This window comes from Xiphophorus hellerii, chromosome 5 (assembly GCF_003331165.1).
Source record: "Xiphophorus hellerii strain 12219 chromosome 5, Xiphophorus_hellerii-4.1, whole genome shotgun sequence".
Lineage (NCBI taxonomy): Eukaryota > Metazoa > Chordata > Actinopteri > Cyprinodontiformes > Poeciliidae > Xiphophorus > Xiphophorus hellerii.
Window position 1 is genome coordinate 17,931,329 of NC_045676.1, and position 17,877 is coordinate 17,949,205.

General features: G+C 40.8%; 1 long non-coding RNA gene across 1 annotated transcript in view; it reads right to left on the reverse strand.

Annotated features, from left to right (window-relative positions):
* LOC116719802 (uncharacterized) overlaps positions 1 to 17,877 on the reverse strand; it is a 65,706-nt gene that overhangs the window by 17,882 nt on the left and 29,947 nt on the right. The window contains exons 3-5 of the long non-coding RNA XR_004339267.1: positions 15,689 to 15,866; positions 15,439 to 15,485; positions 8,664 to 8,788 (exon numbers count right to left, since the gene is read on the reverse strand). This is a non-coding gene — a long non-coding RNA (uncharacterized LOC116719802). The remainder of the gene's footprint in view (positions 1 to 8,663; positions 8,789 to 15,438; positions 15,486 to 15,688; positions 15,867 to 17,877) is intronic.

Here is a 17,877-nt window from a genome sequence, read left to right on the forward strand (position 1 = left end):
GCCTGACAATGGACAGTAGGGCTCGAGGTGGCAGTGGACACTTTGCGATGAGCGATGTCGCTGACATCAGGGGCTTGGTGCTGCCAGGCACGGAGTGCAGGGTCAAAGGGTCAAGATTGGAGGGCAGGCGGGGAGTCGAGAGTTCGGGCAACATGGATATAAAAGACACAGAGGCTTGTTAGCAAAAGAATGTACATTCATGCACATAGAAAAAGGACAAAAGCAGGAGCTTTGAACTACTGTGATGCATCTGATAAAAACAGTCACAGGACTTGTAAGCGCTGCATAATCCAGAATATTTTCTGAACCCACAGCCCTGACTACAGATGAATAATGTGTGACGCTACTCAACTCCCCCTGCACAAAGCAATCACACTTAACTGTATTCCTCCACACTGCATTATTTACTTTATAGCCTACAGTTCTCCACACATTCACAAGTTATATCACTTTTACTTCCACATATTCTGACAGATTTATATGTGCACTAGGCCTACATTCAAATATTATAACCTGCTATATATTAGGACAACAGGGCTTTCAAACCTTTATCAATTCCATAATTGTGATTGACAAAAGTTATTATTTTTGTTAGTAAACCATTATAGCTTTACAGGATTATACCAAACACAGGCAATAACCTAATGCAACATCAGACATATTCATATTAGCACCTCGGTTTAAACTCAGTCCCCCTAGTGGCTTATTAGATGTAATTGTACCTCTTTAAAAGGATTTCAGTCAGGATGTAGCTATTGTTTTGCAAAAATGGTGAAAACTGCATGCAAATATAACTTACCTTTTTATCAGAAGTTTGGTTTGGATTTTTAAAAGACACAAAATTTGGCAATGGGGGCAAACTGTGTCATCCTTTTTTTGTGTTTTGTACCTTTAAAATGAATAAACAAAACTGCTTTTATCTTCTTTAAGGTTTACGATAAGAGCAAGTTCAAACTTTGGACTGGTTGTACAAATATTTCACAAAGCTGATCAATCTGTTGCATTTGACAGATCTACAAGGGATGTACAGGAAATACAGTATTTCGTGTATCTGTAACTTTCTCAAAACATTGGTAAGTATTGTCCTGGGTCTGATGATATGAGATTAATGTTACTCACAATTTACGCTTTGGCTTGACAATATTTTTGGCAATGAAAATATGAAGTTAAATAATAACGTTTTTTACTTCCTGGTTTAGATCTCTCTTCTTTTTTAATCTTACCTGCCAATTAATTTTTTTTATTGCATTAACATAAAAAGAGAAAAGATATGCTGCAGATTCTAAGACAGTGGTACAAGGTTGAATCCAACAGAGAATGAAAAGATTAAATTTGAATTTATGCAACAAAATTTATGGTCCTAACATTTATCTGATTTTTGTTAAAGTAAAAACAAACTACATCAAAGTACATGTTGTTGGGTGATTCATTTATGAGCCGGAAACTGTGGGAGGTTTTAGATTTGACGCATTTAATGAATAGGAAACAGATTTTCAGTACTTGAACCAGCCAGAAAGCATGCACCTCTAATACAACAATACAAGGAGTACCAGTTTTGAAAAAAGGAATGGATCTGTTTTTATTTGCATGTTATAAGATCAAAGTACATTCAAAACGAGTCATATCCCTCTCAATAGTCGTTGAAAATCATTTTGGCATCACAGAAATCAAACCTCTGTTTAAATTCCTGACCAGGTGTGCACTGGCATTTTTCTAATTACCAGGCTTTTGAGGTTGGAAGGCCTCAGTTCCATCACCCTAATATTTAGGTCTGACTGGGTCACTCCAAAAATATTAGCATTACTTCCAAAAAGACAAAATGTTTGTAAAATTAATCAATTAATTTAAGCCTAAATCGGCCAGAGATATGAATAACTTCAATTTTAACTTCGAAGCTACTGAAGTTTCAAGTTTAATATTTAGCTCATTTTTACTGGGACAGTATGTAAATGAACTTACTTTTCCTTTAAAACGATGCATGCAAACCAACATAAATCCCATTTTTCTTAAATTACAGAGAGGATTACAGAGGATGTTAGATCTTTGCAACCAAGGATTTGGAAGAGATAAATGTTGCATAGCTGCAATGTGAATCTTCAGTCCAATATTTCATTCGATGCTCAAGCAATTTCCTCAAATGTACAGCGTCACTCAATGCTGAAAATAAATAAACTACTCGTGTTTTGTGTGTGTATGGAGAACATCAAAAACAGTTTTAATTGTGGCTAATCCTGGACTAAGATTATTTCTAATGGGAAATCTTCAGAGGAGATGCTCAGACTCAGTTTTCATCCAGGATTACTCAATTCCTTCTTTCATCGGCTTAAATCTCAGTACGGATAATCATCCATGGTTTGGCTCACCGTAATAAAAAAATGAAAATATGATAGATGCTTAATGTATATATATATTTATATGAAGTAAACATATCCTGATGCGTTTCCCCACCAACACACATGTACACACACACATGCAGAGAGACAGAGAGAAATGGGCTTGTTTATCTTCTGAAACGCTGTAACCTTGCTGGATGCAGCTGAGTGCGAATTTCAGATGTGTTCTCTCGCTTCTTTGGAGGAGAACGCGAGGCCGAGGACGCCCATGTAGGTCAAAAACAAATCCTGCGCCTCAAGCTGGGAAGCCAGAAACTTCTTTGAGCATCTGAGAGGAAAAGAGGGAGAAGGAGCACGGAGTTTCTTCCAGGTGCTGCTTTTCACAGTGGTAATCCTACCACGGCGTGACTGTGATTTCTACAGAAAATCTTTCCGAACAGGACCCAGATGGTGGGAGGTGGAAGCACACGCGTACAGAGAGAAAGAGAGAGCGAATGCAGTCATTCACAGATGCATGTATGAAGTGAAAAGCCTGCACAACACTCACAACCAAAGGTGGGAAGTGACCTGCCAGTCCTGGGTGGTCTCTGTGTTGAGATAAGAGTTTGCATGAATAAAGCCTGTTGAGTTCGGGACTGTTTCGTTTTGTTCCTCTTTTAAACACGTGAGGAATGTCTGTGGCAAGAGCTCACTCCTGTCTAAGTTTAGCATCCATTACAGAGAGCTGTTCTTAATGACAATGAGTCAGAGCTGCAGCTACACAAACCTCCCCGGCTCTATTTCTGCCCCCATCAGCTGTGTTTGTGGAGGAGTCGGACGTGTTGTTACGCAGGACGAGCCACCACTGCTTTTGTTGTGGTGTTGGTTAGCCTCGCAGTGGACTTCGAAGCGAAGAGATAAAAGAGCTAACATCCTGTTTTTTAGACGATTTCCTCCATAAGGTCTTTATTTAAATGCAAGACGGGTGAAAAAAAAACTTATTCTATCTCTCCAAGAAGTCCTCCATCTCTCTCCATTTCTGTTTCATGTGGTTACTGGAACAACAGTGTACTTTCTGAGTGTTGGGCCTTTGATGTTTTCACATTTACCAAGCTGTCTTAAACTAGAGGAGAAAAGAGAAGGGCGAGAAAAGACACAGGAGAGATCCTGTGGTGTGCTTTTTCCATCTCTCTCCCTCACTCACTGGCAAGGCATCTGACATCTTGAGGCAAAAGACAAATTCGGTTTCGCCTGTTAAGTCGTCAGTCAAAGCTTCACAAGACTTTTTTCTTTCCTGATCTCTCTCATTCTTTTTTTTTTTTTTGCCCGTTTCTCTTTCCTTTTAGCTCTGTCTTTGCTTTTTTGTTGTTTTTTTTTTTCATGGATGCGGCATTGTGAGAGCTGTTTGCACAATTTTCAAACAATAACATTTCACCCACCAGCACCACAGGTTCCCCCTTTTGCCAGAACCCTACAGATGCCAGCATATCCTTCAGAGAGCCTTGAACCGACAACAAACACCAAGCCTTTTTACGGCCGAGAGAAAACAGAGGCACTTTTGCGAGCTGATGTGCAATTAAACTAAATCTATTAGTGTTGCATGTTTCTCTTAGGCGGGAGCACTGCTGGATTTTCTCAGAGAAATGAACATCGTGGACCAGGTGAACGTAGACAGTTCATGAAGGAAAATAACTCCGAGTAAACTGAATTCAAACCCTAGTTCTGACAAATTAGCACTAACCCCACACTTTGTTCATTCCTTCTAAAACAGAGATTTATTTTATTATTCCAAGTCTTTAAGCTCTAATAATCTTCTTTGAATGCACTACGTGTCCCAGAAAAGATGTGTGTGCAGAAGATACACTTATCTTAGTTTTCTTTTTAGTCTAAGTAACTAATTTGCCGATCTGCAGTCAGCTGTGTGTGTGTCTGTTATCTGACAGACCAACACAAAGTAGTGACTAACTTTGAAGTGGAGGAAATAATGCTTACTTTCAAAGTGTTTTAAAAATAAAATCTGAAAAGTGTGATGTACATTTGTATTCAGCTACTCTGATAGTTTTTAAAAAAAAACAAACAAACTCCAGAGCAACCAGAAGTCAACCAGTTAGTAAATAACTGTAATTTAATCTCAGCATACATATACAGCTGAGTTACAGATGATCAAGGAACACAGCACCCAAGTATAAAGTATTGGAAAGTTTTAGAGAAGATTAGGCAACAATACTACGCTAACATCTCAGAGTACCATCACTTCAAAGAACATTAGGACATGTCTGTCTGATAAGGGAAAAAGCCCAGAGGTCCACTGTAACTCTGGAGGAGCTCCCGAGATCCACGGCTCAGGTAGCAAGTAGACTTTTCTTCAGAAATTTGCCACAAGCCATGTAAAGAATATTGCAGACATGTGGGAGAAGGTGCTAAAAGCTCAAATGAAATGTTTGACCTACATTTGGTGGACCTTTAACACACTGAGTTTATTAGTGTTAGATTACAATCTCACGGTGGTGGTAGCGTCATCCTTTGGGAATGTCATTCATGATCAGAGATGTAAATGCTGGTCAGAGTGCGTAGGAAGGAAGAGGGAGCTAAATACGAGGTAATCCTGGGAGAAAACTTGCTAGAAGCTGTGAAATACTTGAGACTGTGGTAGAAGTTTACATTCCAGCATGAGAACATCGCTAAACACTCAGCCAGATCTGGAAATACAGTGCAACAGCTTCGATCGAAGCATTATTTATGTTTTATCATCGCTTTGACCTAAATCGAATTAAGGTTTTTTCTTTTATTTTTTAGGTAAAACTTAAACATTAATGTGCGGTGATGCGCTGCAGACAGTAGGACTCAGCCGTCTCTTCGTGTTTAAAGCTTGTAGAGACATCCCAAATAAACTCACAACTGTAATAGTAAATTGCTGCAAGTGAAAGGAGGTTCTATAAATCATTGAGTGACGAGTGCTGAATACAAATCCACGTACGTATAAAGTTGAAAACCATGATTCATTTTCCAACAACTTCACAGCCATGTCCAGTTTTTGGTTTTAAAGCTATAATCCCCAGATTACATTTATGGTTGCAATGTGACGAAATGTGAAAAAAGACTATTATTTAAGCAATTATTTTGAACTAGTATGACCCTTATCCTAACCGCATGTCATTCTATCTACAATCATTAAAAAAAAAAAAATATATATATATATATATATACAGCCTATAGCTTTCTTATGCAGCATTTCTTTGCAGGCAAACCACTTTCTTCAGATTATTGCCAGTGATGCAGCCTGCTGTGAGAGCCTGCAGCGCTTTAAAACCAACATCCCTTTAGTCCTCTGTCCATCAGCTTGACAGAGAAGCATCAAATCCCGGTTTCTGTAAACCTCTGTAGTCATCTCGCCATCGCTTCACCTCCTCCTCACCCATGCTGCTTACACCGAGAGTGAAGGCAGAACATGAAAGAGAGAATCAAACATGAGGCATCAGAGCCGTCACTGGCGCCTGCAGAATGCAAAGTGTTATCAGCTGAACCTGATCCTCTGGTTCTCCGTCCTTCCCACGGGCAAAGTTATCGTTTCAACTCATGTAGTTGCTTCTCAGCGACTACACAAGCAACAACAATAATGCTGCCTTCACCAACTTCGTGGATGGTATCAGAATGCCGCAGCCAACTGTGAACATAGTCACAAATTGCTGCAACAGAAACAGGAGTTCATTTAACTGACTGCGTCTCAGGACATCGCTGATCATTTCATTTTAAACAATGATCCTCATCACAGCAGCCCGCCTGAGAGGCAACTAGTTGGTAGTTACACACAGAGAAAGAGTCTTGTGGCAGTTTTGAGACACTAAACACAGTGGCGCTATTGTCACAATAAAGGCGAGGCGTGAGGATGTGGAGAAAGAATACCCAGAAGCCTTGAATACCCCGCTGTCAGTGAAGATGAAAGGACCCCACCAAGCCAAATCACTTTATCAGCCCAAACAGCCTCTCCTATTGTAGGACGCCTCTCAGACGTTGGGTGCTGAGATGTCACACCGCTAATTGAGAGCCACAATAAAGAGCTTGTTTGGACTGCTCCATCGATTGTGCACGGCTACTGTAATCGCCGCAATAATTTGGCTCCTTCAAACATCAAATGGCGTCGTGGAAGCTGCAGGAATTTGCATTGCACCCTTTGATCTGGGGAAATTTAAACAAAGCAGCCCTTGCTCTGCAAGCGGCAAGAAGGTTTGCGACGTTGTGCCCTCGGCTGCCTGCTTTGCCGCACGTCTCAAACACCGCTATTGTCGCTGTTATTTTGGCTACAAACGCAACAGAGCGATACAATTCACACAACAAAGACAAACTTAACCCAGAGGTGGCCTGAGTGTTTGTTTGTATTTTACACAAGTAAATTGTTTTGGTGACCTATCAGCAAACCTTCTTGTTGATGGTGGCGAGCATCTGAAAGGAGAGGAAGTGTTTAGCTCAGAATTTCGGTTTCTTCAGATCCGTATCTCGTCTCTTGGAGCAGCTGTAATCAGATTTTCCAACTGTCGTAAGAGTGATGTATTTGCCTCTACGGAGACTTTGTGATAAAAAAGAAAATATATTTCTGACTAGGTGCATCGGAGCTAAATATACTCTGCCTATTTCTCAATCAAAATTTCCGTGAGCAATGAAATGAAAAAAAACATTTCCCTTTTATAGATTTACTCTATTATTGCTGTTTGGTCACACTAACATGTTTTATATGATCAGATCAATTTCATTATAAAACAAGGATAGCATGAGTAAATACAAAAAGCAGCTTTCAAATGATTTCATTTATAATAAAAAAGCAATCTGAATGAGGCCTGATTACTGCACACCTAATCAAGAAAACACTTAAATACATGAGAAAGATCTAAAACAGAACCTCATGCCCTGACCTAAAGAACAGATAAGCAACAAAGTCTCTCAATTAGGCATAAAACCACAGGAACCCTTCCCAGGAGTCACCAGCCGACCAAAGTTACTTTTAAATGGTACTTTTAATGCAGAGTAACAAAATATTCCACAGCTGGCGAAAAAGAACACAAAAATACATCTTATGTCAAAAAAAAAAAAAAAAATTATGATGACTTTGGGGGATTATTTTGTGGACTGATGAGACCAAAGCAAATATTTTTGGAACTTGAGATCTGGTGTAAAACTAACAGCATTTTAGAAAGTGAATATTAAACCAATAGGCAAACAGAGTAGCGATGGTTTATTTGACTGGGGCTGCTCACAGGCATAACGTTCTGGTGATCTTGCTGCAATTGTTGCTCTCTGCCAGAAAATCCTGAAGGCAAATATTCAGATAATTCAAATCACCAGCAATTCCACCTCTGGGTGAATTTGATGAATTGGTCTAGTGAAAACCCAGAACTGAATGCAACTGAGACAGAGTGACATAACCTAGAAAAGGCCTCCTCATGTTCACAGTCCCTCCATTGTGACTGATTAAAAAAAATTCTGCAAAGAAGAAAGGGACAAAAATCCTTCCTCAGTGGTCTAGTGGCAATTTAACAGTTGTTAGACAGATATTAGATAATGCTGTAAGGCTGATTTTCTTTAGCAAGACAAGGAAAGAATAGTAGGTAGAATATTTTTGTCTTAAGATGTTCAAAACATGTAGAGATGTAACCCTAGAAGCTTGCAAATCTAGATGAAAGGCTCAAAAAGCTAAGAGAATGTTTTTCAAGTGGCCTAGTCAAAGAGCAGTATTAAATCTATTTGAGATGCTGTGGCATCAGATTAAACAGGCCCCTTATGTCGACATGTTTCTCTCTAACAACAAGCAGAGCATTTCTTTAAGCACCAAAAACAGCAACCACGAAGGTCTGCAGTGAAGAGACACACATGCACACCCCGGCAGATTTACTCCACCATTTTGGTGCCTCATCTACATTCCTCATCTGCTTCCCAACCAGCTGAACCCACCAAGGAGGACCACTTGACACTCATTTCACATCATTGTCTGCAAACGACCTCATCCTTTCCTCTCCGGGTCTCTGTGGCCCCCTCTAAGCGATCTCTGCGCCCGCTGAGCCTGGTGTGCTGACGTGTAATCAGCAGTAATTAACCCCGGCCCTTTTCTACACAGGCTGCAGAGCTGGGAGATAATGAAGACATCACATCGTTTTTGATTATTTTTTTTTTTATTTGCTTTCTTTTCTCTCACCAAGCTTTTGTCAACTTGACTTTTCCCTAATGACTTCCTGACAATGGGATGTAATTGGCCTGCGCCGGCGTAGTGTACCCCTGGTATTGCAGTGCCAAATGGATGAGCCTGATAACACTGTGACGAGGGAACTTAGGGGGTTTCTTTTGAGTGGAAGATGTGCATACCTTGTTTTGGATGCCTAAACTCCATTTTTCACTCCTGGAAGCCAAGATACTGAAAAATGTTCTGAAAATCCTCCTTCAGCTCCTTTTGGTCATGGTCCAACCTTGGAATCCAACTGTAGGCAGTCCTGGAAAACAAACAAAAACAAGATGCATCTTTACACTGTTCTTTTGTTTGAGACAAAGGTATTTGCATAACAGAGTGTTCAGGCAGCTCTCTGAAGGAGTTTTGGAAACTGCGCTATAATCTTGAGTCGAACGATTCAAGTGTCAGTCAATCTCCCCAGAGAAGAAGACGGCTGAAGCCGGCTGAAGCCTTGGATGCAAAAATAGCATGGGAGATGGAGGACACCTCTGCTTTACCCCCACATCTGCCCCCTGGCCCTTTGAAGAGAAATGTCTACATCAAATGCTGAATTATCTATTCAAATGCCTGGAAACAATCTTTGGACAATGACACATCAATCAAACGATCCCTGAACCGGGGGTGGTTGTTTATATAAATGCCGTCCATCTGGGGGGAGAGATCTCAGCAACGTTACATCTCGCTATCTTTGGGGAGATGGCAGGAGAAAAGAAAGAAAAGTTCATAGAAAAAAAAACCCTTAAAATTCTGCTTTTTTTCTCCTCTCCTCTTCTTAGTTTTTTTTTTTCTTTTTTCCCTTTTTAAATCCCAGCGTGAATGTGTCGGCGAGCTCGTGGTATGCATCAAGATGAAAAGTGGAGGCCATCCCTTTGAAATCCTCCTCAAGTCAAAATTACCATTTCATTTCAACTCCAGCCAGGAAACGGGAGAGAGCGGGGCCACTGCTAACTGCTTTGGGCATAGCGTTATTTATTGTGTGTAAACTTTGGAAGAACACTGTTGCCTGGGAAAATGTGTTGTGTGGGCGGTGGAAGTGAACAGTTGGAGCAACCACAAAGGGAGAGATCAGGCCTATTTTCTCTGTAGGAGGAACACATAAAAGTGAAAATAATGCCCATTATTATAGAAAAACAACACCAGTCTGCTTTTGCTCGTAATTTTTCTAACAGCAAAGATCTTACCTCAGAAGCTGAGCAACCCAATAGTTGACCCTATTTAGGTAACTTCATTAGCATTTTCTCTGCTTTTTTAATTAGGAAGCTTTCTGTGGTAAGTGAGCTATTATCTAAGTTGGAACTACGTTTTCATGGTGGTTTAGTCTGTTTTGGGGATTAATTTACTTGTTTTTATTAACCTCTTCTCTGTATGGGGTGACATTACCTAAACTGTACAGTGAATCTATATATTTTGAAAGAGATTGTTTCTTGTACATGGTGTCGTTAAAGAGTTCATGAGTAGTTACTGTCTCACCCCCGGTAGACTGTTTAACATTTTACATCACCTATGCTTTGAGCAAAGGGTGTATTAAATTTAAACTGTGTCAGACAAATTTGACAGGAATGGTTGCTTTTTGGTCTCTCTCTTTTACCATTACACAGAGAGTGAATGTGTCGCCAACGTATATTTTGGTCTGTTTTTCATATTTTGTCATGTTGCTACCACAGACCAGGATTTGTTTTACTGGGGTTTTAATGGACAGACCGTAGAAAACTCAAGCAGACCATAACAAACTCGAGCAAACATTTAAATACAGCCATTGTTGCACTAATGGACGTTGCACAGACTGATCAAGAACTCACGAAAGTACAACACCTGGCTAAAGAAAAGGAAAAACTAGGTAGAGCATGATTATGAAGTGGCAGAGTAGGTAAAAGGAAAATGTTTTAAGATCTCAAAAGTCTTTACACATCACCAAATTAGTGGAGCAGGAACTACGCAGTAACTTAAATGTCTCAACCTCAGCATAAATCCAGAAAATCACCAAAATTCCAGAGTGGGACAAAATGTAGTGCAGTTCCACATAAAGCATGAAAAACTATTTCTGTATTTTTGACTGCAAGTAAGTGATATTGATTTCTGACCTCTTCCTGAGTTAAAACAATTGTTGTTAAATGAATAAGAGGTTGTTTTCTTTGCACTATATGAGGTCTGAAAGCACTGTATGTTTTTCTTTACTTTGACCATTTCTATTTTTCTGCAAATAGATACAAAATCTTTGCTTGGAATTTTGGAGGCATGTTTTCAGTAGTTCATAGAATAAAAGAAAAATGTTAATTTTACTCAAACATATATATATATATATACACTGCTCAAAAAATAAAGGGAACACTCAAATAACACATCCTAGATCTGAATGAAAGAAATATTCTCATTGAATACTTTGTTCTGTACAAAGTTGAATGTGCTGACAACAAAATCACACAAAAATCATCAATGGAAATCAAATTTATTAACCAATGGAGGCCTGGATTTGGAGCCACACACAAAATTAAAGTGAAATAACACTACACTCTGATCCAACTTTAATGTAATGTCCTTAAAACAAGTCAAAATGAGGCTCAGTATTGTGTGTGGCCTCCACGTGCCTGTATGACCTCCCTACAACGCCTGGGCATGCTCCTGATGAGGTGGCGGATGGTCTCCTGAGGGATCTCCTCCCAGACCTGGACTAAAGCATCCGCCAACTCCTGGACAGTCTGTGGTGCAACGTGACGTTGGTGGATGGAGCGAGACATGATGTCCCAGATGTGCTCAATTGGATTCAGGTCTGGGGAACGGGCTGGCCAGTCCATAGCTTCAATGCCTTCATCTTGCAGGAACTGCTGACACACTCCAGCCACATGAGGTCTAGCATTGTCCTGCATTAGGAGGAACCTAGGGCCAACCGCACCAGCATATGGCCTCACAAGGGGTCTGAGGATCTCATCTCGGTACCTAATGGCACTCAGGCTACCTCTGGTGAGCACATGGAGGGCTGTGCGGCCCTCCAAAGAAATGCCACCCCACACCATTACTGACCCACTGCCAAACCGGTCATGCTGAAGGATGTTGCAGGCAGCAGACCGCTCTCCACGGCGTCTCCAGACTCTGTCACGTCTGTCACATGTGCTCAGTGTGAACCTGCTTTCATCTGTGAAGAGCACAAGGCGCCAGTGGCGAATTTGCCAATCCTGGTGTTCTCTGGCAAATGCCAAACGTACTGCACGGTGTTGGGCTGTGAGCACAACCCCCATCTGTGGACGTCGGGCCCTCATACCATCCTCATGGAGTCTGTTTCTAACCGTTTGTGCAGACACATGCACATTTGTGGCCTGCTGGAGGTCATTTTGCAGGGCTCTGGCAGTGCTCCTCCTGTTCCTTCTTGCACAAAGGCGGAGGTAGCGGTCCTGCTGCTGGGTTGTTGCCCTCCTACGGCCTCCTCCACGTCTCCTGGTGTACTGGCCTGTCTCCTGGTAGCGCCTCCAGCCTCTGGACACTACGCTGACAGACACAGCAAACCTTCTTGCCACAGCTCGCATTGATGTGCCATCCTGGATGAGCTGCACTACCTGAGCCACTTGTGTGGGTTGTGGAGTCCGTCTCATGCTACCACGAGTGTGAAAGCACCACCAACATTCAAAACTGACCAAAACATCAGCCAGACAGCATAGGTACTGAGAAGTGGTCTGTGGTCCCAACTGCAGAACCACTCCTTTATTGAGTGCGTCTTGCTAATTGCCAATAATTTCCACCTGTTGTCTATTCCATCTGCACAACAGCAGGTGAAATTGACTGTCAATCAGTGTTGCTTCCTAAGTGGACAGTTTGATTTCACAGAAGTTTGATTTACTTGGGGTTATATTGTGTTGTTTAAGTGTTCCCTTTATTTTTTTGAGCAGTGTATATATATGTGTGTACACAGTACAGACCAAAAGTTTGGACACACCTTTTAATTCAATGAGTTTCCTTTATTTTCATGACTATTGACATTGTAGATTCACACTGAAGGCATCAAAACTATGAATAACACATGTGGAAATATGCACTAAACAAAAAGTGTAAAACAACTGAAAATACCCCTTATATTCTAGTTTCTTCAAAGTAGCAACCTTTTACTGTGATTACTGCTTTGCACACACTCTGCATTTTCTTTTTTTCCATTTGTGGCCTGCTGCAAAAACTCTTTCTCCGAAGAGTTTTTGCAGCGCTAGTGGCTCGTATTTTTTCTACAGTAGGCAGACAGGAAGGAGGGTGAGGAGAGGGGGGAAGACATGCGGTAAAGGTCGTCGGGACCAGGAGTCGAACCCGCGACGTCCGCGTCGAGGACTAAGGCCTCCAAACATGGGGCGTGCTAACCCCCTGCGCCACCACAGCACGCCCCACTCTGCATTTTCTTGATGAGCTTCAAGAGGTAGTCACCTGAAATGGTTTTCACTTCATAGGTGTGCCCTGTCAAGTTAATAAGTGGGATTTCTTGCCTTATAAATAGTCATGAAAAGAAAGAAAACCCATCGAATTAGAAAAGTGTGTCCAAACTTTTGGTCTGTACTGTATATACAGTACTAGTAATAGTTTCCTCAGGACCATTTGTTTAACAGTTTAAGTCCTAAAAAGGGAGACTCTGACAATTAAAAGATAATATAACTTCATGGCTCCACTAATCAAGGTTCAAGCAGCAAAAAAATGGAAATTATAATATTTTAACAGGAAAGATTGCACTTTAATCAAAGTTTGTAAATCTCCCAAAAAATTGAGATTTACAGACTCTCTTTTTGGGATAGCAAAAACAAATTTGGGATCCAGATTTGGTTTTTGTGAGCATAGAGGAACATATATGGATATTTTTGACAGGAATATTTGAGAAACAGTCAGTTCATTTTTTCCGATGTGTTTTGAAGGCAGAAACGACATTTGTGACGCATTAAGAGAAATTTAATGGAAGGCTATCTCATCCTGTTATTTTGATTCGTTTCAACACATGAACGTACTGCAGGTACATCATTCCTCACTATAATGGATACAATTCACACTGCAAATGTTTTGTTATCAGTCCCCAGTCAGCCCCAAAGGAGAGGGTGTGGATGGAGTTAACTAACTGTTAAACAGCAGGGAATCAGCCTGAATTTTGTTGAGTGTTTTTATCTCACAGAAGAGTACATCTAATCTTAAACATGTGGCTGAAAGCTGAAGATTTATGCATAACAACAGGCAGTGTAAAGAGAATGACTGCTGCTGCCTCTTTTTATTCAAAAAACAAAATTCATGTTTGCTCTTTGACATCATGTTTCCATTTTTCCTCTCCCAAAAGATAGCAAATTATACTTTTCTCATTTTGTCATTTCGCAAACTTTAATGTATTTTATAGAGATTTTATATGAGAGACCAACAGAAAGTAGTGCAAAATTGGGAAGTTTTGTCAATAAAATCTGAAAAGTGGGTCATGCATTTGTATTTAGCTTCAAGCGCAAGTCTTTTTAGATTATGGTCTCCACCAGCTAATCACTTCAACACACATTTTCAGTTACTTTCCTTCAAAAAATGACCCAAACTCAGACAGACTGAATGGTCGAACATCAACACATATATTCTCATTTGCACAGAATCTGGACTTTGGGCCATCATTATACTTTATGATGATTGGATCTAAACAATACTATTGTGATTGTAGCTGTGTGTTTATGGTAATGTTCAGACAGGAAGATAAACTTCCTCACCATCTTGTACAGGCTTTCTGTCAAAAAGGCCTTGTATTTATCTTTGCCTATTGTCCCATCAACTTTGACTAGCTTCCTTGTCCCACAGCATGATGCGACCACCATCTTGTTTCATGGTTGAGATTGTCTGTTCATGGTAATGTGCGGTGTTAGACCTGTATTTCATATTGGCCAGAAATGTATTAAAGTTACTTATTAGCAGAGCGGCATTTTTTTAGAGTAGCTGTGTGCCGTATATGACTTGTGGAAGCACTTTTTATGGTTTTCTCTCAACAATGGGTTTTTACATAAATGCCTGACTGTTGTAGTAGACAACCAACTTTTGACAGATTCACCAACTTAAGTTGTGGATTTCTGTGGCTCCTCCAGAGTAACTAATGGTCTATTGGTTAGGGTTAGGGTTACGCTCTTTGCCCTCTGCTGTATTTATTGGTTTTCATTATGGTGTTTGTGCAATTATGTTCTCCAACAAACTTTCTCTTTTGAAAATAACTTTAGTTCTCCATTAACTTTTCATTGTATCTCACAATCATCTACTACTTGTCTTTAGCCATGTACAATTCTAATAATATACATTACTGTTAGTGTTTGTGGCGATACAACAAGCAGCATAATGTAAGGAACTGCAGATTTTAATTCACTATTGCCATTGAAACTAGTGCCGTACTTGAAAAAAATACATAAAGCTATAAAAGAAATGGCAAAATTAACCACTTTGTTTGTAAGTAATAAAAAACATGTATGAATCAAAAGGCAGGTGTATAAAAAATGGTGTTGGTTCTCATTTTTACTTCAAAAATTTTAGTTGTTCCAAATTTCACACAAGGTAAAACAGCAAAGATCTGACTGGATCCTGCTGATGTTAAATGATCTAAAAATTGCTCTGAAATCAAGAATCCAAATTGATTCAGTCACTCAGTCTCTGCCGCTCTCTCAATGAAATTCTTCAAACGCATTAGCTGAAGGAGCTGAAAACCAAACCCGGAATTACATACATGTTTGGAGTTCAGCGACTTGTTCATTTGTTTTATCTAACCACCTTCTTGTGTCCTTCACATAAATTTATTTGTATTGGCCCCAGCCACATTGGACTCGGCGACTCTGTTTATATATTTGAACAAGGACTGTTGAGGGTAGGGGGAAATGTTCGACTAAACTACAGCCTGGTCCTCTCTAACACTTATACACACTGGTCTGTCTCTGAGGGGAAACTGTTTACCTCAGCTGGTTCAGTTCCACAGGCGGCCCAAGTCTTAGATCTGTGCTCTGGAAAAGCAAAAAAAAAAAAAAGAAAATGCAGTAACAGAAGAAAAGCTCACAAGATGTGTATGAAGAAACATTGCACCAGGAAGCAGACAGGCTAAGAGAAACAAAAGCACATAAAAAAACCAGAAGGAAACAAATGGGAATCAGTTGCACAACAAGATCACCTTACAGGAAGCGCACGCTCTGATACTTTAGCTGCTGACCTCTGGTGTGCAGGCGTGGGGGTGGAGGGCGACAAGGCCTCTGCAGGGCCCATCTGCACTGCTTGTCCCCATGTGACCATGTGTAGCACCTGGCCCCGCGCCAGCGCCCAACGCCCCTTTGTGGTGGTCAGAATGGCCGGCTGGAGTCTGCCTTTGATGCTGGGCCAACTATTCATCTCTAAAGGAAGAGGAAGAGCAGAAAAAAAGAGAAAAAGATAAACAGAAAAAAGAAGAGGGGTAGGAGGGAGGGGGGGAGGTTGGTGAGAAAGAAAAAGTCAACCTCTGCTGCCAATTATTGGAAAAACATCAAGGTCTTATGTGTGAGCGTAAACAGAAAAAAGGGAGGGGTGGGGGGACACAAGAAGCTGTTTGATGGCTTGGTTTGGTGTTAGTAGGGGGATTGTAGCGAGGCGAGGCAGAGGCTGACCTGCAGGAGGCGATTACAGGTGGAGAGAGATATTTGTTTGTTGTTAAGGCTAACCTTTTTTCTAAATGCTGTGTTTTTTTTGGTCCTATATGCTCTCCTTTTTTTACCCTCACTTCTTCCACTATTTCTTTCAGACTCCCTCGTCCCCCTTGTTGTTGCCACCCTTATCTTTGCCTTTCTTTCCATTGCCACTATGGGCTGTTAAACCAGTGTACAAGGAGAAATAAAGGTCAACTTTCTGCAGTTGTTGATCTGTCTGTCTACAAGTTATCCTTTAATCCCTTGATACTAATAATACAAACATGCTACGAAACATGAGGAAAAAACCTGATTCAAATTATTTAGGCTATCAAATAACGAGGAAACTGGTCTTGCGTAAACATGGAAATTGAAATTCAGATGTTTGCATGTTTTCTTTTGTTGAACATCTGTTCTTCTCATGTCATCAAGCCTGTGTCTGAGCAGAAAGTGTGAATTGTACTGTAAGCCATCTATTTCATCAGGTATTTGGTAGAAGGTCTTTCAACAATGCTCATATGCATCACTTTGCCTCTTCCTTTCCGCCTTCGTCCTTGTGGACAAAGAAACAAGAACAGATAGCAGCGCCTGCATCGATCACCAAGGACGAGCTTCTACTGCCTTTGTCTCTCTCTCTCTCTCTCTGACGCCGTTATTTTCCCTTTCATGTCTGTTTTTCTTGCCCGTCTCCCGGGACCTACTTGTGTGCCGAGAAACCAACAAAAATACCAAAAACTGAACATTAAAATGCCCCGCAGTCCTTTAAACACTTGTCATTTGTCCTTTGTGCAAATTATGGCGAGAGTTGCTATAGAAACTGGACTTCTGAAAAATACTTTTTCATGTTTCAACAGTTCTTTCTTTTTTTTTTTCATTAAGTTTTCTGGTCAGGCGTAGAGAAACAAGCAGAAGAAAATGGACAGTGAGAAAGAAAACTGCTGTCAATTATGAGTGCGGGGGAATGATGAAAAAAAAACGAGCCGTTTAAAAATCCAATTTGCCATGGGGGGAGAGATGAGAGATGAGTGAAGGACAGTCAATGTACTGTGACTCTCTCTATGGACACACTGACTAATGTTATGCTTTTTTTCTCTGAAAGGAATCAGATGAAAGGGACCAGAGTTTGCTTGGATGTTTAGTCCGCAGTTTAATCACTGTGCATTTCGCTGGAATGAGGCTGCTGGTCTCATTGTGTTTTCAACATGTTTGAATCTGTCAAACCTGCGCCTTTTCTTTTTCCTCCTATTGTTTGGGTTTCTGCACTGTGTATGACCGCCGGTGCGATTGTGCATTCATTTGATTCTTGGTACCTGCACCCAGCCATGGGCGTTTAATTCGCCTAGCAGGCAAGAGCATTATCACACTCCCATCACTAATCCCCGTGGAATGAAACGCCGACACTTTGATGTCTGCCAAAGAACGTTGCTGCAGTATTTGGAGGAAAGACCGCGCATCACGTACAAACCATAATTAACAATCCATAGCTGGACCGTAGCCAGGTGGAGCGGTGGAGGCTGTGAGAGAAGAGGGAAAAAATTTGAGAAAGGTACGAGTGGTGTAGAGCTTGAGGCAAACTGATAAAGCTTAGAGGATATAACATAAATCAGTGTGTGGCTGTGTGGATATGTACATGCTCAGGGTTGGAAGATGCTAGAAAACGTGTCACCAGTCCCCATTCGCTTTTAAAGGCCTTTTCGGTGATAAAAGCTGAGCTCACACTCACACAATGCACAGCAACAACCTG